Below are 22,239 nucleotides of genomic sequence, written 5' to 3'. Positions count from 1 at the left end.
AAAAAAAAAAAAAAAAAATCAAGGCTTAGAGAGTTAAATATGTACAAGGCCTCTCAGCTGGGGAGAGGCAGGACAGGCTGGAAATCACTCTGACCCCAATCAGTCTCTCCCACTAACCATCATGCCCCCACTAATATGGCATGTAAGACACGGACAGATACTGTTTATTCTATAACAATTGGCAAACTCTTTCAATACGTCTTTCAAAGGATGCTATGAAATTATGAAACAAGAAATGGCCAGAGTTAATTTGTATTCATTTTAATAATCAGATATGAGCATAATACTTAGGGATGTTATAAATCAGTTCTGAGTTTATGCACAGAAAATTAGTGTCACTGGGGCCAATGAACGTATCACCTAAATAATTTATGTTAATAATCGCATACATGGAAGAAATGACCATAGTGTAAGCATAGTACCTATTGAATTTCAGTTAACTTACTGCATAAAAGCATGACCTGAATGTACTTTTTTTAAAAATTTTGAATATGCCTTTGTCTACAAGGTCCAATTAAAAAATAATGACATTGGGTATTCTTTTTAATGTTTCAAATGCAACTTCAAGCCAAAATTAGTCACCTGGTTGAAACGGAGTTATCCAATTGTGATCAAAATAATTTAGGTCAAATATTTCATATTAGAACTTATATTTGAAGACATAATGCTATAGGATGAATTAAATCATTTCTCTCTGTTTTACCTTGTATTGAAGAGACAAACTCAGGTTCGATGCATACGCCTGGTAAACACCCATATGGAGGCATGATCAAACTCCAATCCAGGCAGAAGTCCAGTCCATCAGGTAGGGCTATAGAGAAAACATGTCAACATTTGGAAAAGCTAGGTGCTTAGCCCCAGGCTGGCAGCCTTCATAGAATATTAGTCCCGGCCAGGCGTGGTGGCTTACGCCTGTAATCCCAACACTTTGGGAGGCCAAGGCGGGCGGTCGGGAGTTCAAGACCAGCCTGACCAACATAGAGAAACCCCATTTCTACTAAAAGTACAAAATTAGCCAGGCATGGTGGCACACCTGTTGTCCCAGCTACTCACTTGCTACTCGCTTGAACCCAGGAGGCAGAGATTGCGGTGAACCAAGATCGCACCATTGCGCTCCAGCCTGGGCAACAAGAGTAAAACTCTGTCTCAAAAACAAAACAAACAAACAAAAAAAACAAACAAAAAAGAATATCAGTCCCAGTAACAGAAGTGTCAAATGGACTTCTGGAATATGTAGCTGGTTATTGCAACACACAGCTAGCTTATAATGTTCTAATAACAAAAATCAAAGCTGTTAACATTTTTATTTCAGGGCATATTGAAATATGAGACTTATCTAACCAAATCCTGTTGGAAGCACAAACAGTAAATTTCAGTGATAGATATCATGCAGGTGTAAGAACTATGGAGAAGTTACTGATTGATAGCAGTGACATATCACCTTTACATATGAAATTGTATTTTCTATTGCATTTTCTGTTTAGGGTTTAGATGAGGTTTTACTGATGTCTATGGGAGTTACCTAAAAGATTCCTTCTAAGGAGAACATTCTGCCACATTTTTAGTAGGTATGTATGGAATATGTCAAATCTTGACATAATATTTATGAGGTAGAGTTTTACTGTTATTAAGCCTCAAAAAAAGGTCAATTCATAGAAGAAAATATCTGGAGTTGGCCCAAAAACTACACCCAACTCAATTCTAGCTGTGCCATCAGGCCTAGAGAGAAATTTAAATCTTTTTTTAAGTTTTTTTTTCTCTTAGAATTGGACAGAGTGAATGCTAATTTTTTAAAAGGTGATAGCAAGTTGCTTCACAGAAGAAAAAATAAGCCTTCCAAACAGTTTAATGGTTTTAAGAATTTGGGTTTCATTGTGTGATGTTTCAGGTATTGACTCATTAATGTCTATGAAACAAATTACCAAATGAAAGTGTTTCAAAAATAGTTCAAAACTGTCAATATTCTAAAATACCTTTGTCCTATCTATTCTACTCGTTAATCTGTTAGGTTGGCACAAAAGTAATTGTGGTTTTTGCTGTTAAAAGTAGTGGCAAAAACCTCAATTACCTACCTATGTTTGGAAAGATATATATCAAAAAGTTAAAATGATTACTGATGAGTGAGGGGGATTATAGATAATCGTTTTTCCTCTTTTTGATATTATTTCCTGAATTTTTAGCATTGTGCATGTATTATTTCTAAAATTGGCATTCTATAAAGCTATTTAAACTTTTTTTAATCTAGTTAATTTTGAAGGCAAGGAAACCAAGTATCATGCTTAGCACATGGAACAGGGTGTAATTGGCACTCTCATAGAAAGCCTTAAAAGTCCTTTAAAGTTTTCCAGAGAAGAATATGAGATTAAAATATCATAAGTAAAGAAGGTGCTATAAGCTAGATATATTGCACTTAGTGAATATTTCATTTGCAAACATTACAACTTGAACATCTCCAATTATTTAAACTCTGTTGCCTTACAAATGATCACCCATTTTTGATGCTTAGGGCCCTTTTTCATACTTTTTTTTTTTTTTTGAGATGGAGTCTTGCTCTGTTGCCCAGGCTCTGGAGTGCAGTGGCGCAAACTCGGCTCACTGCAAGCTCCGCCTCCTGGGTTCACGCCATTCTCCTGCCTCAGCCTCCCTAGTAGCTGGGACTACAGGTGCCTGCCACCACGCCTGGCTAATTTTTTTGTATTTTTAGTAGAGTCGGGGTTTCACTCTGTTAGCCAGGATGGTCTCGATCTCCTGACCTCATGATCCACCTGCCTCAGCCTCCCAAAGTGCTGGGATTACAGGCGTGAGCCACCGTGCCCAGCCCCTTTTTCATACTTTTAAACCCAAGGCCAGCTGTAAAATTAGGATTTAAGACATGAGCTCAGAGTCAGCTGAATGACTGAGTCTACTTTTTTTTTTTTTTGAGACAGAGTCTCAATCTGTTGCCCAGGCTGGAGTGCAATGGCAGGATCTCAGCTCACTGCAACCTCTGCCTCCCAGGTTCAGGCAATTCTCCTGCCTCAGCCTCTCAAGTATGTGGGATTACAGGCATATGCCACCATGCCTGGCTAATTTTTTGTATTTTTAGTAGAGATGGGGTTTCACCATGTTGGCCAGCCTGGTCTCGAACTCCTGACCTCAAGTGATCCACCCACCTCGTCTACTTTTGACCTTAGATGTTTAGGTCGGAAATGCCAGAGGTTAGGTAGAGAGGCATGGATACTAAAATTGTTGATCTGTCATCTATTCCTCATTTCTGAAACCTAATCCAAATGAATAAGCCATCAGAATGTTCAAAAAAGCCTCTAAAACGACCTATCTCATAGTTCCAGCTAGGGTGTGGGAGAATCTCACCGAGTGTGAAGATAATGGTCTTTAAGCCAATCTGTATATTGTGGCTCTGGCGGACCAACAGTGGCATGTGCCACCAGTTCTCCAGCTGGAAAGCCCAGATCACAGGCCTAGGAGAATAACTCCTGCCAGTTCCTCCTTCCTCTGCCCCTTTGAAATGGAGATTATCTGGGGATGGGTTACTCAGGCATCTGTTGTTATTGACAAGCATCAGAAAACCAGCCATCCTATCCCAGGGCTACTATTTCCATTTCTGTGTATGCCTTAATAACTCAATCTGAACATGAGAAGAAAAAAAAAAAAAAAACCCAGATTTGCCCAACTTAAGGCATTAAGTCTGAAGAAAGGTAACTATTTAAAGGTGTTTTATAATACGTAATAGGATGGCCTGGCATGGTGGGCCTTGCCTGTAATCCTGGCATTTTGGGAGGCTGAGGTGGGCAGATCACTTGAGGCCAGGAGTTCGAGATCAGTTTGGCCAACATGGCAAAACCCCATCTCTACTAAAAATATAAAAATTAGCAAGGTGTGGTGGCGTGTGCCTGTAATCCCAGCTGTTCTGGAGGGTGAGGCACAAGAATCGCTTGAACCTGGAAGCAGAGGTTGCAGTGAACTGAGATTGTGCCACTGCACTCCAGCCTGGGTGATGGAGTGAGACTCTGTCTCTCTTTCTATATACGTATATATATATTTTTTATAAACATAGTTTTTCCTAATTCAACAGAATTTTGAAGGGTCTTCTAAATTTAACACATATGTATCCAGTCTTCTATGCAATCACTCACCTTGATGCTGCAAGAGATAGAAAGAAAGATTTTAAGAACTAAATCTAACGCCTTTATTCGTCTTACTCATTTATTCAACAAATATTTATTGTATTTTCCTCTTCAGTGTGAGGCACTTCTGTACATGTTGGAAAATAGTTTTGAACAGGATCATCAGGGCATGCATGATCATGGAGTTTACAGTCTGGTAGTAGGCTGAGGAACAAATATCTTAATTAACATAGAACATGCTGTAATAGTTTAAGTGAGGTGCACATCAGATGTTGAAGATCCCAGGAAATACTTTATGAAGAGATACCAATTGAGTCAGATGTGAAAAGATTTTAAAGTAAAAACATAAATTCCCAAGGATGAGAAGGAAGAGGGGACAACGTGAGTAGTGTCTGAAGGGTGGGAGAGTTTAGGCTATGCTCCCGGAAATAGGGAATAGTCTAGTTTTTCTAGAAGTCAGAAAGGTATAGGAGAAGAGGATGAAAAATTGTGTTGAAGCCCCAGCCAGGCCTGCCTTGTGTGGACAGGCAAGAACGTTGTTTGGAATTCAGCAGGCAATGCAAGATGTTGCGTAAGGGATCAGTGGATGGATAGCAGCTGTGTTTTTAAAAAATTAATCCAATGGGAATGGACTAGAGTTGGAAAAGAGTAGAAGGTGTGAAACCCATTGGGAGGCTATCACTATCAATATATTTCATAATGTCACTGTGACTCATACAAATAATGAGACACATTGCAAAGCCAGCATGCAAATGTGATAGACTTAGTGATGTATATAGCCAGAGTTTCCCATTCACTTCCACCTCCTCCTCAATACAAATCCCATGTTTTCCAAACTCATGACTATGAAGATCTGTCTTCAGCCTTGTTTAGTATAGCTATTGCATCCAAAGTAAGAGAAACCAGGATTTCACCTACAGGCAGAGTGAAGATACTCAGAAAGTAAACTCAGCCACAGCCAGGGACTTCATGAGCTAGAACATTTGTTCAGCCAGCAACTATCCATCAGCTACTCATTTCTGGTGGGACGAAAATGTCTGAGCCTCCTTCTCCCCAGCCACGTACAAAATTCTGTTAATTTACTTGAAAACATGATGAAAAGGCCTAAGCAATGGTCACCAAAAACCTGGTAGTGATATATAGGGGTAGTGCAATGTCAGCCAACCACAAGACTGATTGATAGACACATAACATTTATGTGTGTGAGAGAGAAAAAGGGAGAAAGCAGAAGGGATCTCCTGCCTATCAGTCAGCATTAAAAGAGAGAAATGAAGAGACTGGCTTGAGCACTCATCATTCTCAAAGGACATTTGTGCATTGATTCCAACAAAATTGTCCTTAGGCATAGAAATGTGAAAAGTGCTTTTATGGTAAAATTTAGATTTTAGCCTCAAGCTAAAAAGATGTGTCGCAGGATACAGTTCTTCACCTGAAATAGTTCCCATAGACACGAGGAGAAAACTCAATGTATTCTCGGCTCAGCTAATCCATTATGCCCATAGAAAAACGGCAGCTCAGAGCTGTGTTATGAACCCATTCAATACCACATGCGTTTGCAGCGCCATTTCCTCAGTTTCTGTTCCCTTTCATCTGGGATGTCACTTCATTGCTCCTGCTCAGCCTTTGCCAAGTACTTATTTTTTGGCCAGCAAATTACAAGGATTTTTTTTTTCTCCTTTTTGAAAGGACTGAATAAGTCACAGAGCTTTCAAAACCAAGATTATGTGTATACAATATAAATGTGTGTGAGATATATATACACACATTCTATCAATCATTACTATATATATATATTTATACACACATTCTATCAATCATTACAAAATATATATATATATTTTTTTGAGATGGAGTTTTGCTCTTGTTGCCCAGGCTGGAGTGCAATGGTGCAATCTCGGCTCACCACAACCTCCACCTGCTGGGTTCAAGCGATTCTTCTGCCTCATCCTCCCAAGTAGCTGGGATTACAGGCATGTGCAACCACACCCAGCTAATTTTGTATTTTTAGTAGAGACGGGGTTTCTCCATGTTGGTCAGGCTGGTCTTGAACTCCCAACCTCAGGTGATCCGCCTGCCTCGGCCTCCCAATGTGCTGGGATTAACAGGCGTGAGCCACCGCGCCTGGCCAATCATTACAATATTTTTAACTCTTAACTTTAATTCTGAAACATTGTAATGATTCAAGTGTTCTGCTGATTGAAATGATAGCATGTGATATCATTTCTATGAAAAAGGAGTTATCATTGAGATAAGCGGATTTGAAAAGCAAAGTTTTACAAGATTTTTTTATAAGCTTTGGTCTGAATGACTTAAGAAAATAATTCAAGAAACCAAACCAAACCAAAAAACCCTAGTTTTGCCCCAGCAGTGCTTAAGACCTGGAGAACAACCATATCAATGCCTTAGAGAAGCTCAGAAGGGTGATGTCATGCAATCTCCCCAATCAGGAACTATTCAGAGGCCTGAAAGGGAAATCTGAAACAAAAAGACCCATAATCTAAATCATTAATGGGAAGAAAAAATTGCAGGAGCCCATAAAGACCTTCCTGCAAATAACTGAGATGGGAAAGAGCTTTCAACAGACTTATTATAAGAATGTTGGTGGTAATGACCAAAGATATGAAACTCATCTTTAATGCTTTTTAAAGATACACACCTAAGAAAATGTCGCCAAGTATTTCTTCAGGGTCTTTGATGCAGAAATTTGCCCCTGGTACTGAGAATTAGTATCAAGATTAACTGGCCTTTGGAATATCTGTTGGGGAAGTCTACATGGTAACCACACTATGATCCAACTCAGGTTCTCAGCCTGGTCAGCTCAATTGTTTTTTTTTCTTCCAGCATATAGGGAATGGTCCTACCTGGGACAGCCTTCTGTTGTCTAAGCTCACAAGAATATAATCAATTTATTTTTTACACGAAGAAATAAATGATTAATAGTACTGTACAAACACTGGATCCAGAAATATCCTCATCTTAAACCTGAGGTTACAGGACAGCATCTCTAAAAACAAAAGTCCATTATTGGGGTAAGAAAAAGGAAGTCATCCTCACCACATTCCTCAATACTAAGTGTAATCTTTTCTCACACGATGGCCTTCCACCACCCTAGTAACATCAATCTATACCAAAGAACTGCAAAGAAAGAAGTAAAACCTACTTTTCTTGGTGTTGGGGTCTGTAGGATCTGTTCGTGGTGCCACTAGCCAAGCCAGCCATGGTAAGAGACAGAATGACAGGTGATGGCATTAAACAACAGAATCACTTCCTTTGCATAGATTTTTCTTTTTTACTTTCTCAATGAAATTCTTTATAATTCCCAGCAAACGTATTATTGTGGATTCCTTTAGAAGTCAAGGCAGCATATAAACACAAATCAAAGGTATAAACTTTAGAACCTTATGAGCAAACATCCTAGTACATCATAAATGTTTCCAAGTAACAAATCAATCAATAAAACTAAAAATGATGATTATAAAAATTGAAGTAGTATGGACTGTCTGAAATGTAAACGGTTTGGTTCAAGGACAAAGAAAATCATTGCTACTCCAACTTCTGGTAATATTTAGAAGAGCATGTGCCCCTTGGCCTAATTTTCAGACTTCCAGTTTTCTTTAGAACAAGTTTACTTTACAATCTGAAGAAAAATTAAACAGATAACTCATAAAAAGTGCTTCATTGAAATTAAGAATCTTTAGAGCACTCTGGACTGTTGATGAAACCTAAATTCTTCAAAAGTATCAAGTAGAAACCTGCTTAACTTCAAAAACACATGTGGAAAAATTAGACAAATCAGAAGTAGATTCTTTAGTGGCCACTCTAAAAATGGATTCTTCAGTGGCTACCCCAATTTCTAAAAGCTATTAATGTGTACTCCACCACTACAGTTCACTGAATGTCTTATTCTGTTCAGGATGCTGTAACAAAAATACCACAGACTAGATGGCTTATAAACAACAGAAATGTATTTCTCACAGCTAGAGGCTGAGGGGTCCAAAATCAAGCCTCTGCAGATTAGTGCCTGGTGGGGGCCTGCTTTTTGATTCATGGATGACTGTCTTCTGACTGTGTCTTCACGTGGTAGAAGAAGGGCAAGAGAGCTCTCTAAGGTCCCTTTCATAAAAGCACTAATTCCATTCATGAAAGTTCTGCCCACATGACCTAATCACGTCGCAAAGACCCCACTTGCAAATATCAGCACATCAGGAATCAGGTTTCAACACATGAATTTTGCAAGGATATAAACACATTCAGTCTATTGCACTAAATAATGAATGCTGGGAGGACCAAAAGTTCCTTCCCCTGTTATCATGTTTTTAAATTAATAATCCATAATTTACTTCCCTACAAGATTCTAAGTGACCCACAAGACATTAGAACAAACAAAAATGGGATGAAGCTAAAGTTAGATCTTATTGCTAAATTTTTCACAAAGTATTGCCCTTCTGAGTAGGACGAAGACCTGGATAATTTCTCTCACTTCAAAAAGATTTTTGATTCATACATAGCACAGTGCACGAAATACTCATTCATGAGTGTTAATGCTTGGTTTTTCATTCTTGAAGAGTTTTAATCTGGATATGATTGCCATGTCTTGCTGTATGTTGTATAGGTTTATTTTTCAGGTAAATACCAATTTCAGAATGCAAGGACCTAGGAAATTTAACTGCATCCTTCAACATTTAACTTGCATTGTTCAGACTAGCAAAAGTGATGTGATGATTGTATGGCCAGAAAACTTGCATATAATAGGCCCCATAAACACTCCACTCCTCTCATGCTGCCACCCCATTACCTGTTTTACTTCCTCAGTGGGACAGGTTCCATGCAGCTGCCTCCCATCTTGTTGCTCTTAACCTTCTCTCTGTACTGGGGAGTACACAGTGACGGTTTTATATTGGTTGTCTTGCTTCCACATGGCTGAGTTTTCCCCCTTCCCCCACAGCATGTTCAATATTTGGGTTGGAACAGGATGTTTACAGCTAAGGAGTTATTAGTTTGTTTCCTTTAGAAGGCTCAGAAGCCCCAACCGTGAAGCCCTAGAGTTAGTTCTTCCTGTCTCCACTGTACAGAGTGCCAAACGTTGCATCCGTGTCCACACAGTCATTACTATTACTATCTAAATGGGCTGATGTTTTCAGCCAGCATCTTTTTGCCATTTGCTGCCATTATGTTGACATAATGAAGACAACTGAATAATATACAAAGAAGAACTCAGAGGCTTTGATTAAAAGAAAAAAGTGTCCAGATGACTTGAGGAAGTTGGTACAATCCAGATTTCACATGTGATATACTTTTGTCTGCTCTTATTATCCCAGTGTATGGCTCCATTGGTGACAGTGGCTTTCAAAATTTGCCCATGTTTGTGTGTAAAGCTTACTCTTGATGAGAGAATTTGCTAGCTTCTTTTTTGAAGCCCCTTAAATAGATTTCAAGTTGGCTTGGAACCATTCAGGAAGCAGCAATAGAGTTGGTTCAGCAAGTCCTCCAAATTGAGAGAAATAATAGAGCTGTACTCAGAAATCCAAGATCATGTTGTCATTGTCAGTCCTTCGGGGTGGATTCAGTATTTTCACTTCTGAATTTCTAGGTGAGCACAGTGCAGCCTCTTGGCAAAGTTGCAATGATGCTAATGATGCAGGCTTCGAGCAGTAGGTCTAGGCAGTCAGAGCAGGGCAAGCCCCCTGGGATTGACTAGTGTCCAACCCACCACGGGTCTGGGCTCCAGAGCTCTTCTGCAAAAGTGCTTGGGCAGGAAAGATACAGCATCACCACTGTGAGGACCACTGGGAGCCGCTTGCAGAAAAAAATCCACTGGGTTGAAGGCCAAGCAAGCCAAATGACTACATTGAGGGGTAGAGGCCATTTCAAAGTCGATATTAAACTTCGTGTATAACATTTCAGGAGCAATCGAGTAGAGAATGGGACCCATCTAGGGAAGAAAATGTTTCTTAAAAGATCAGACTCTCAACTGTTTCATTGAAGGATTCTGACAAATAAATCCTGCCTACCTGGAGTTCACTCTAATTCAGGGGTTGGGAGAAGGGGTTTAGAGTAAGCACCATGAAATCTGACAGGTTCTCCACATCTTTCCAAATTCTGGCACATTCTCTCCAGAAAGACCAGCACCCTCTGCATTGACATGGTTTTGTTGTTTTCTGACCTCTGGCCTATGTATAAATGTGAAAGTCTTTCTGACTAGCAATAATTATTCCTTCCTTCATACAAAAATAGAGAAGGAGTAGGGAAACCCACAATTTATTCCAACTGACATTTTTTGTGCTTTTAGTTCTTAATTTTAGTAGAGTTTTTTTTGGAATATCCTTTAAAGGAGGTTAGAAAACTTGACAGTATAGCAACTTAATGTTTCTTTCTCTTCTCACCCAACTCAAATTGTGATGGCTATGCTAATCACCCTGATCTGATCATTATACAATATATGTATCAAAAGATCCCTGTGTACCCCATGAATATGTACAATTATTATTTGTCAACTTAAGAATTTTTATTAAATTAAATTAAATTAAAACAAACAGGTTAGAGGACAGTGCCATTAATTCATTCAAAGAAGTCCAGTACAGAGGTGGCAGAACTCTTTTATCTTTCTATCTTCTGCCCTTTCACAATATAAAAATCAGAATTGTAGTTAATGGCTTTCTTTTTATGTAACTTTTGGAGAGTACTTTTTTATAGCCTATGGTAAGGGAAGGGAAGAAATAATGGTTATTTTAGGGATCTAAGTGTACGGTTGACACCATGCAATACAGCACTGTTAGTACACCTTACAATAGTTACTACATTTTGAGGCATAAGATAATAGTATCTCTAAATCTTCATAGCTACATTTTTCTATTTTTCTTACTTTTTATCAGTAAAGTCATAAGACTACTGCAAGCATCATTTTTCTTAGCAACTCTAATTTAAAGATGTCGTCTTGTGTTTTGATAGGTTTTCAAGATTTGAACCAGATTTGTTCCTACTCGGTTATCTGTTAGTCAAATGTAAACAGCAACAGACCCTTTCTGACATCTTGTGTACTCATGTAAAATGAAACAATACAAAACTCATAACCGTCATGTGAATACACAATACACTTTGTTCCCTCTTTTGATTACAGAGCAATGCCAGACTCTAAAGAGGGATAATTATAAACTCTTTGTGGATTTTGTGGCAAAAGCAGAGATTCCTTGCTGTGATTATTAGATAGATTATGGTTGGAATGGGTTGCTTCTAATTTTATTTTGGTCTTTACACAATTCGAATCATAAGGAGAAAAACTGTTTCAAAGGATAAAGAACAACTGTGGTCAAAGTCAAAATTATTTGTTAGGAATGCAAGACACCCACAAAAAACAGTCATATTAATAACTATGTATTTGATATCTTGCACTTTAATCTTTGTCAAGATGTTCCTAAATTTTTCCCTAAAAAAATCTCTATTTCATATATATTTGGCTGTAATTATGAGTTATTTTTTAATAATAATAATAATGTGTGCTCTTTAGTTAATACATTAGCCTAAGAAAAATGTTAAAAGTACTAATATCTGGCCACCCATGTCACAATGTAAAATCATAACTTCCTAGAGGGAACTGGAACTGTAACCAACTAAGATGTTACCATACTAGGATACTGAATATGCAACATCGTAGTATGTAAAATATCAACATAAACGATGAGCCAGAATCCACCATTCTTTTTATTTTATGATTGAGTTATAAGCCTTGAATTCGCTTAAACGGGAACTAAAAGCAAAAGTTGTTCTTTGTGGCCTGTGCTTCTCTGCACTACATTTAAGCATTACCATAGTCAATCACTGGATATTCAGCTCTGTTATTTCAAAAGACTCTTGACATTGCCAAAAGAGCCAACTTGGCCATTTTGCAAGACACTGTTTTAATCAACTTTTTATTTTCCTGATCCATAAAGCAACATGAAGCAATCTTTTAGCTATAAGCCATGCTTACTTCCTTCAAATGAACTTAAAATTAATTCTAAGACAATAAAACACTGAGGTTTCTCTTTTTAAGCTAAAATTAAGGTGTTGTTTTCATTTTATTTTCACTTTTTGAACCATTTTAAAAGATGTGGTCTTTTTACCAAAGAGGACTAATCTATTGCTTGGAGGCCAGCCTGCAAATAATCTGGCCTAGAGTGAGGAATCCTTTTTAGGGCAGTTTGTATTGAATGAACCAAAACAATTTCCACCCTGAGGCTTCCATCTGGTCAACCTCTGTTCAGTCCCACAAATAATTAATATGGAAAAATGGTGGGTTTTTTTTTTTTTGTATCTTCAGTCCTCTTTGCTTTTACTAATTTAACAGAGAGATATTTAAAAACCAAACAAACAAATGTAACAACAACAACAAAATCTCGAAGAAAGCTCAGGCCGCCAGCCTGGAATATAATGTCAGACTGTTAACATTTGCTGGCAAAAATTAAATATTTTCAGTTCAGTTCTAAACTTATGAAGATAAACAAAGTGGTCTGCCCATCAGAAAAGTGTGAATATTGTGATGTGGGTTGGGGGACACATAGGAAAGAAAACAGAAGGCAGGAATGGAGAGGATAGGTCATAATTAATACACTCAATCTACCCTTGTGCCTCCTCTTCCACCCCAACCCCAACCCCACCCATGTCACAATGTAAAATCATAACTTCCTGGAGGGAACAGGAAGTGTAACCAATTAGGATGTTACTATACTAGGATGCTGAATATTCAACATCCTAGTATATAAAATATCAACATAAATGATGAGCCAGAATCCACTATTCTGTTTATTTTATGATTGAGTTATAAGCCTTGAATTTGCTTAAAAGGGAACTAAAAGCAAAGGTTGCCTAGAAAAGTGATTCTAAATAAAGATCATCGCCAACATATCAAATGTATACTTCCTTCCCTCCTGGTTCCAAACCTCCACCCCAAGCATTTTTTTTTAATGATACTGCAAAATTTTATTGAGGCGCTTTACACATTGGTCAATGCTATGTTATATAGTTACATTTAAATTTATTTTTTCAAACTTGATCTAAATGCTATTAAGAAATACAGCCACTAAATATAAACTTCTAAGTATCTTTCTAAAGAGAAACATGACTCAGAAATTACAGGCTGTTGATATGGGTGCTTTGCAGAGTTTATGATAGGTCCCCATTCTATAGAGCTATTTTACGTAGTTGACGTAGAAGGATTTTCCAGAAGTATTTCAGTTTGCTTGAATTCTACTCCACAACTGAATTTCCAAAACATTATTATTAACTTTGCATTAAAATGGAGCTTTCTATTAAAAAAAAAAAGTATGACAAGTTCTGAAAACTAAGATGATCACTCTAGAATTAGGCCCATGTTACTCCACCATAAAAGTCCTGCCTCCCACACTCAGGGACCCACTGAAACGCCAGTCTTTGTGCTACTTAATATTGGGTCCATTCACTGGAAAAGCCCTGCCCTAGAAAGGGGCTCTGGGGTCTTTAAAGAAGAGATTATGAACTTAGACTGTAGTAGGCCCAGGGAACTACCCATGCGAAATGTATCCCAGGTCAGTATAAGGTGACCTTTAGAATCAGAGCCCAGCATGCTGCAGAGACACCCTTAGCAGAGAAATTAAACAATGTTTAAGTGTACTAAGTCTCTTTATGTGTTCTTTCTCTCTATATTTGATAATATAGAAAGAATAAAATGTTTCTCTATATCCTTGGGTCACTGGTTTTCCCAAGCATTTAAAAATGTTAATGGGAATGTGGAATTTATGAGTTTATATTTGTTTAGCACTTAGTGCCTTGGATATAGTAAGTGCTTTACACAAAACTTTATGTTAAAAGAAATTGTTGTAAAGATTTTCAACAACAGTAGATCATATTTTCAAATGACTAAGGAAATGCAAGGATTCACTATGCTATGAAAGTGTTCTAATTAATTATTGATCTTTTACATGGTCGTAAGTTTAGTGGAGATTTCTCTTTTTTTCTCGTTGAAAGTTGAATTTGTGAGCTAGACTGTTGCTCCCTGTGGGGCTTGTTTTCTGCTGTGAACTGAAAATGTATTAGTATCTTTTTACTAGAATCTAAATTCAATACTATGCCATCTATTGTAAAGATGTAAACGTTGGAATTTTGTAACTATTCATGGGGAAATGAGACTAAAGAATTATCTGACAATTGAAGATAGAAAATAATTAAGGCAGCTACATAAAGTGCAACTCGAAGATTGAAAATTATGGATTGCAAGCCTTTGCATGAAAATACATGTATTTCTTCTCTTGTCAAGACAAGAGCTGGCTCCTTTCCCAAGCTTTGCAAAACTATCTCTGAGCTCTCTGGAAGACAGGGAATTAGAAATACTGTCGCTTCCACACTGTCAAAGAGAAGCCAGTTCCAGTTATTAGAGTTGATGCGTGACTTAGTTCGGGGGTTGGGGAGGGCAGGGGGACAGGAATACAAACAAAAGTTTCTGTTACATCTTAGGTAACTAAATTTCAGTGGTAGAGATCTTAAAATTCTGGGCCAATGTAAAAGTGTTACTCATTTTTATTTATTGTGAGTTTTCAGGCATCGTTGTTATTAGAAATGAGCAAGGGGCCGGGCGGGCGTGGTGGCTCACGCCTGTAATCCCAGCACTTTGGGAGGCCGAGGCGGGCGGATCTCGAGGTCAGGTGATGGAAACCATCCTGGCTAACACGGTAAAACCCCGTCTCTACTAAACATACAAAAAATTAGTCGGGCGTGGTGGCGGGCGCCTGTAGTCCCAGCTACTCATGAGGCTGAGGCAGGAGAATGGTGTGAACCTGGGAGGCAGAGCTTGCAGTGAGCCGAGATCGCGCCACTGCACTCCAGCCTGGGCGACAGAGCAAGACTCCCTCTCAAAAAAAGGAATGAGCAGAGATCTGGATAATCTATGATAGCAGGTATTGTGAAGAAAAAAGCACCAAGCATTTGGCTCTGAGATGCTTTAGGTGATGTGGGCTGCATGAGATTGTTTTGGGTGTGCATGTGTCTTTTTAAATATCTTCTGAGTAGATTAATACTATTAAACTAAGTGTATGTACTAGCTAAGCCTAAATTAAGTGGAGGGGCAAAAACAAAAGACCTAAAAATGAAATGTTGATAAATCACAGAAATGTTCCAACTTCTTCAATCTGAAACATCTGGTTCCTCCAAGTAATTCCTGTAAATAGTTCCAAATGCAACCAAAAAGAAAATGAAAGTGATTTGTGGTAGGACTGAGCGAGCACATTCTCCCCTTGGTGCATTAGTTGAGCAGCTTCTGGGTGGCTGAATCCATATAAGACTCTGGACTGACTCAGAGATGAAGGAGGCATCTCCTGGCCTCAAAGTGCTCACAGTATACTGGATGGAGAGGCACTCTGTGCAAAGGGCTATGATGCAGATATATTTGAATTCAGTGGAAACACTAAAAGTAGCTAAATATTAATAATTCAGCCTCGCTGGATCTGGGAAGGCTTGGCAGAAAAGCTGACTTCTGACCAGGAGCTTGAGTGATGACTGAAAATTCAGCAGTTAATCTGGAGAAACAGGCCTTCTGGGCTGGGAGAACATGAGCATGTGCTCCGAGATGTAAATTTGGGGGAAGAATCTCATACACACTCTAAAAAATGGATTTTGTTCCCTGGGTAGTGTTCCGTACAATGCCTGGCATATAGTAAGCATTCAATATAAAAGTGTGGAAAGAGCTGTACTGGCTTCCTGGGCTGCTGTAACAAAATACTGCAAACTAGGTGGCGTAAAGCAACAGAATTTATTGTCTCACAGTTCTAGAGGTTGGAATTCCCAAACCAAGGTGTTGACAGAGATGAGGGGTAGGATCCTTTCTTGCTTCTTGCAGCTCCTGGAAGCCCCAGATGTTTCTGGAGTGTTGCAGTGTAACTCTAGTTTCGGCCTCCGTCTTCACAGTGCCATCTCCCTCTGCATATGAGTCTTTCTGTGTCTGTACCCTGTGTCTCTGTCTTGCCTGCTTATGAAGACACTAGTCATATTGGATTAAGAGTACTCTAATCGAGCATGACCTCCTCTTAACCTAATACATCAATAGACCCTATTTCCAAATAAGGTCACTTTCACAGACACAGGGCTGGTTAAGACTTCATCATAGCTTTTGCAGGGGATGCAATTCAACCCGTAACAGAAGGAATGAGCTAGTCAAGGTTTTGATGCCGGGAAAAATGGTCCATATTTTAGAAAGTAAACCCTGAATGCAGGATGGAGTCCATATTAGTAAGGTGAAGGGTGGGAAGGAAGACCAGAATCAGGAGTCTCAGTTAACGAGTTGTTGAAAGGAGATGAGAGATGATGAGCACTTGAGCAGGGTGGGAGCAGTGGAGAGAGAAGGGAAACAGACGTGAAATCCATAGCCAGTCAAAGTGAGGGACTTGGGGACTGATTAGATATAAGTAGATGAGGGTCAGGGAGGATTCAAGATGATTCCTAGGGTTCTATCCTGGGAGGCAGACCTGATGAATGGTGATGCCACTAATGATAATACAGAACGTAAGGCGGAACGTTTGTTTTGCAAAGGATATTGATGAGTTCACCCTTGTACACACTGTATTGGCGATACATCAAATACACTTGTGGGGAGAGGACTAGTTGTCCATAGAACTCCATGGAATCATTCTATGCCTGTGCTATGTAAAATACTGTTTTGTGGCTGCTGAGCTCTTGAAATGTGGCTAGTGCACCTGAGGACCTGAATTTTCAGTTTAATACATTTAATTTCGAATAGTCACCTGTGCCTAGTGGTTACCATATTAGAGAGCACTGACCTAGCAGGTACTTAGACATGTGTGTTTGATATTTGAGAGAGATGCAGAGATAGGGGGAGCATGGTCTAGATTGAAAATCGAATCTGGGGAGTCATTAGCTTATAGGCAATTGCTGAAGCCTTGTGGGCCGTGAGCCCATCGAGCAGGGAGCCAGATACAGAGGTAAGTTAAGAGTGCAACCCTTGGGGAACATCAATGTGTAAGTTGTATACCACAAAAGAGAGTGAGCAAACGACACCTGAGAAGCAGAAAGGAAAAGCAGAAGAGAGGACAGTGTTGCAGAAGGCAGAGGAAAAATTTCAAGGAGAATGCAGTCTACCATATCCGAGGAAAACAAATTTCATTTAATAAACTATGAAAAGGGGCTTTCACAATTACAATATTCCTTTACCAATAAATGAAATAGCCATATTTTATTAACAAAGAGTAAGTACATTGTGCTCTAACCATGGGATTATCTTTATCTTCCCTCCACCTCCAGCCAAAGGTTAATGGAGGCAACAATAAGGAATTTATAAAGATGGGAGTATTCCAGGGAATCCAGAATAATATGCCCCTAAAAACATTGCCCTATAGCAGGAGGGCCCAGAATGCATTTCCCATGAAGTCCTCAATAGAAGTTGTGTAACTGTTTTAATGCCTGTACTGATGGTAGTATCACTTTTCATAGACTCTGCCTAAATACTCTGTGAAGTGGGTAGACTTATTTCCAGTTTACATAAGAGGAATCTGTGGCTCATGGAGTTTCAGTGTCTTGCCTCAGATGATACAAGCTGCACATAGTAGAGTTAGGAATCCAGGTTTTTCTGTCCATGCTGTTTCCACCTCAACAGTGTTTTCTAAACTTAAGACATTGACATTCTGCTCTCATGATTTTTTCCATATATGCTCACCACTTCAACCGATATTCACTTAATATTTTTAAAGTAAACTTAAATTATTATTTAAAAGCTGAATATTATAGTTTTACTTGGAAAACCAGTATCACTTGCCATAAATATATGGTGATTTTGAAATAAAAAAAATCACACCTGTAATCCCAATATGTTGGAGGCTAAGGTGGCAAGATCACTTGAGCCCAGGAGTTCAGGACATGGGAAATATAGCAAGATCTCGTCTCTACAGAAAATTTTTAAAATGAGCCAGGCATGGCAGCATGTGCCTGTAGTTCCATCTACTCGGGAGGCTGAAGCAGGAGGATCCCTTGAGTCCAGGGGTTCAAGGTTGCAGTGAGCTTTGATCATGTCACTGCACTCCAGCCTGGGTGACAGAGTAAGACCCTGTCTCAAAAATAAAATAAATGAAAGAAAGTAAAGGAAGGAAGGGAGGGAGGAAAGGAAGGAAGGAAGGAAGGAAGGAAGAAAGAAAGAAAGGAAGGAAGGACGATGCTAGCGAAATACTACTGCCTGCCAAAGACTTTAAATCAGAGGCTTATACCTTTTTTTTTTTTCATTAAAAAGGGACATCAGCAAATGTTTAAAGATATTCTAGAAACATTCTCTACCATAGGAGATTAACCCCTTGCCTTGTGAAAAAAGTGGCCTCTAATAGCAATGCTACTCTAGCTCAGGGATGAAAATGAAACTTCCTGCTTTCCATTAAAGAGTAAATATTACAGGCCAGATGCAGTGGCTCATGCCTGTAATCCCAGCACATTGGGAGGCCGAGGCGGGCAGATCACTTGAGGTCAGGAGTTCGAAGCCAGCCTGGCCAACATGGTGAAACCCCATCTCTACAAAAAATACAAAAATTAGCTGGGCATGGTGGTGTGCGCCTATAATCCCAGCTACTCAGGAGGCTGAGACAGGAGAATCACTAGAACCTGGGAGGCAGAGGTTGCAATGAGCTGAGATCATGCCACTGCACTCCAGCCTGGGTGACAGGGTGAGATTCCGTCTCAAAAGAAAAAAAGAAAAGAATAAAGTCCTTCTGCCATTTAAGGAAAAAGAGGGTACTAAGAAGTTGTTTGATAAAACCATGAAGAGTCTGATGGATTATAATCTAGGACTCACACAGTTTCTGGGGCCACCCAATCTTTATTCGGACAGAAATTTCTTAGAAGATACTTTCTAGATACTCACACTGGAGGCAAAAATCAAACTGTATTATAGATTTCAAAAGTGCGTTCTGTACATTTCATCGATATACTTATGGATTTTAGAACAATGTGGCTTAAACGTTTCCTTAGCTGTATGAATATTCCCTTCTAGAAGAGCTAAAGGAAAAACAAAACCCACGCTCAGTTCGGATCAGACTCAGAAACTGGGCAACACTGGAAAACTGGGATTTGTGACTCAGTAAAGAGCTGAACAGTGGACTGGCCTCTGTGACTGATATTAGATGGGTTCCACCATCCTCGCCAATTTCCCACACATCAGTCACCACAATGCTACCCTTATCAGACTGGTCCATGTGACCAAGAAAGCAGGCCTTTTGTCCCTGGACAGGAGTCTCTGCCATCGTCTGATCCTGGGGGTACCAACTGCTGGACGATATTCTCAGCAAGAACTCTTGAGTCCTAAAGCTAACTCCCTCCAGGTGAAATGCAAGATTAACGTCTGCATACATTTCTACTTTATCACAACTAATGCCTTAAGTAGGTTCTAGGTTGTATGGATGATCTGAACCACATTAAAAGAAAATATTTTTAAGTAAAACAAGAAAAATGATCGCTCAGATTGTGTTCTTTTCTCACTAGCTAGGTTTTATTGATCTTTTTTTTAAGCTTGAGTTTAAGAAAAGAAATCTTGCTTTTTATGGCAAGAGTTCTTGAGGAAAAAGACAACTTATAATAGAAAGCATCTTGCACAAAAGTTTTGGTAATCAGAGGGGGGAGATGAAGAGGAGCTTTGTAAATTTTGACTTTGAAAGGCCATTGTAATGTAAATATGACTTCCTCGAGTGTAAACAACAGTGGTTTGAAAATAAAAATTTGTACAAAACAGGCAGCTATCTAGTTAAAAGAAAATGTGTCTAATAAGCATGTGTGTCTGAGATGTCTTGAATATTTTGATACTATACTGTAATTACTAACGCTATAAAATTTCCAAGACTTTTGAAACCATGAGAAAGTTTTTAGGATTTTTTTCCCCAGAAAAAGACAGCTATACTTTTTTGGTACTCTACACATTTAAAGTAATTTAAGAATAAAAAACATACTGTTCCCACACAAATACTTGAAAGTATTTTAAATTATTAATGGAACCACAAGTTCTTAAACTTTAAAGAATCCTCTGTCTCTTAGTTTAGCCAACAGATGATTATATTAACATAAAAAAGTACGGTTACATATATTTGAGTTAAGGATCATCATTGTGTCAAGAAAATATCACATTTATAATGAGAAAATCCAAAAGTTCACTAAGAATATTGTTTAATTCAAACGTTATATTTATTGTCTTCATCTTGGACTTCTGAAAACTGACTTTTTTCTCAGACTTGCACAAACCATTCTATTCTTTACCATGCTGGGTTTTGCATGATTTGGAGGCATTCTCACCATAGAGCCATTTTTCTCTCACCCTGCAGGACATAGGAAAGAAATTAGAGATGTCAGAACAGTTGTGTGGAGGTACTTTAATGGGACCATGGTGCAGAAAGGAGGTGGGGTAAAAATATTTGCTTTAGGCCAACCATGGTGGCTCACGCCTGTAGTCCCAGGACTCTGGGAGGCTGACGTGCGCAGATCACAAGGTCAGGAGTTCCAGACCAGCCTGACCAACATGGTGAAACCCCATCTCTACTACAAATACAAAAATTAGCCAGATACACTGGCAGGCGCCTGTAATCCCAGCAACTCAGGAGGCTGAGGCAGGAGAATTGCTTGAACCCAGGAGACGGAGGTTGCAGTGAGCCGAGATTGCCCCACTGCACTCCAGCCTGGATGACAGAGCGAGACTCCGTCTCAAAAAAAAAAAAAAAAATTGCTTTATAATCTAGTTAAATGCAATGACTCCTCCCTTTCTAGACCCAACTGGGCACTTGGGCAGCAGTAACAATGTATATTAAATGATCCAATAAACGAATGGTCTCTTTTGCCTATAAATCTGTAATGCAAAAATCTGCAGCAGTGCAGTTTACTGAATTTTAATGCCAAATGTCTATCGCTGTATATTCCTTGCCATCTACTCTGTGTATCTTCCTGCAGACATCAATGTGGGTTTGTTATTTTTTGTTTGTTTTTTTGTTTTGAGACAGAGTCTCCCTCTGTCACCCATACTGGAGTGCAGTGGCTCAATCTCGGCTCACTGCAACCTCCACCTCCTGGGTTCAAGCAATTCTCCTGCCTCAGCCTCCTGAGTTGCTGGGATTACAGGCACGTGCCACCATGCCCAGCTAATTTTTGTATTTTTAATAGAGATGGGGTTTCACCATGTTGACCAGGCTGGTCTCAGACTCCTGACCTCTGGTGATCCGCCCGCCTCAGCCTCCCAAAGTGCTGGAATTACAGGTGTGAGCCACCACGCTCAGCCTCTTTGGTTCTTTTTGTGTCTTTTGGTTGTATTCAGCTTTCTGATATCATTGGGAGACAGTTAAATCAAAAAATACACTAGATATCATTAGGAGACAGTCCACAAAATATACATCCTATTGCAAAAGTGTGTGGTCATTTCTCCTTTAAATTCTCCCATTCTGCTTTCATGACACTTGTATTGTGCTCATCTGTCTTTCCTCGAGAGGAAATTTTATAATTTTAATAAAATTTTACAATTTTATAATTGTTGCCTTTTTCAAGTCTTATATTTGAAATCAGCTAGGAACAGTGGCTCACGCCTGTAATCTCAGCAATTTGGGAGGCCGAGGCAGGCAGATCACTTAAGGTCAGGAGTTTGAGACCAGCCTGGCCAAATGTTGAAACCCTATCTCTACTAAAAATACAAAGATTAGCCAGGTGTGGTGGTGTGCGCCTGTAGTCCCGGCTACTCAGGAGGCTGAGTCAGGAGAATGACTTCAGCTGGGAAGGTGGAGGTTGCAGTGAGCTGAGATGGCACCATTGCACTCCAGTCTGGGTGACAGAACAAGACTCCATCTCAAAAAAAAAAAAAAAAAAATTAACCAGCAGTATCCCTTTTGCAGATTTTATAATTTTTACCTTTTCAGATTTGTCTGTCCATGTCTCCATTCATCCATCCACCCATCCACGCTAATACACAGTAACTCATTGAGTTTACCTTTAACAGATTTCATTTTCAATTCATGCAATTATTCCCAGGGAAAAAAAGTTTGCTCAAAGACTGCCTGCTGGAAGATAAGGGGCTAATATCTAAGACTTATAAATAACTCATGCAACTCAATAGCAAGAAAACATATAATCCAATTTTAAAAATGAGCAAAAG

General features: G+C 39.1%; 1 protein-coding gene across 2 annotated transcripts in view; it reads left to right on the top strand.

The window, feature by feature from the left end:
• Window positions 1–22,239, top strand: part of FBXL7 (F-box and leucine rich repeat protein 7) — a 431,780-nt gene that overhangs the window by 391,603 nt on the left and 17,938 nt on the right. The window lies entirely within an intron of this gene.

This window comes from Gorilla gorilla, chromosome 19, assembly GCF_029281585.2.
Source record: "Gorilla gorilla gorilla isolate KB3781 chromosome 19, NHGRI_mGorGor1-v2.1_pri, whole genome shotgun sequence".
NCBI classification, from domain to species: domain Eukaryota; kingdom Metazoa; phylum Chordata; class Mammalia; order Primates; family Hominidae; genus Gorilla; species Gorilla gorilla.
This window is presented reverse-complemented; position numbering and strand designations above follow the sequence as displayed.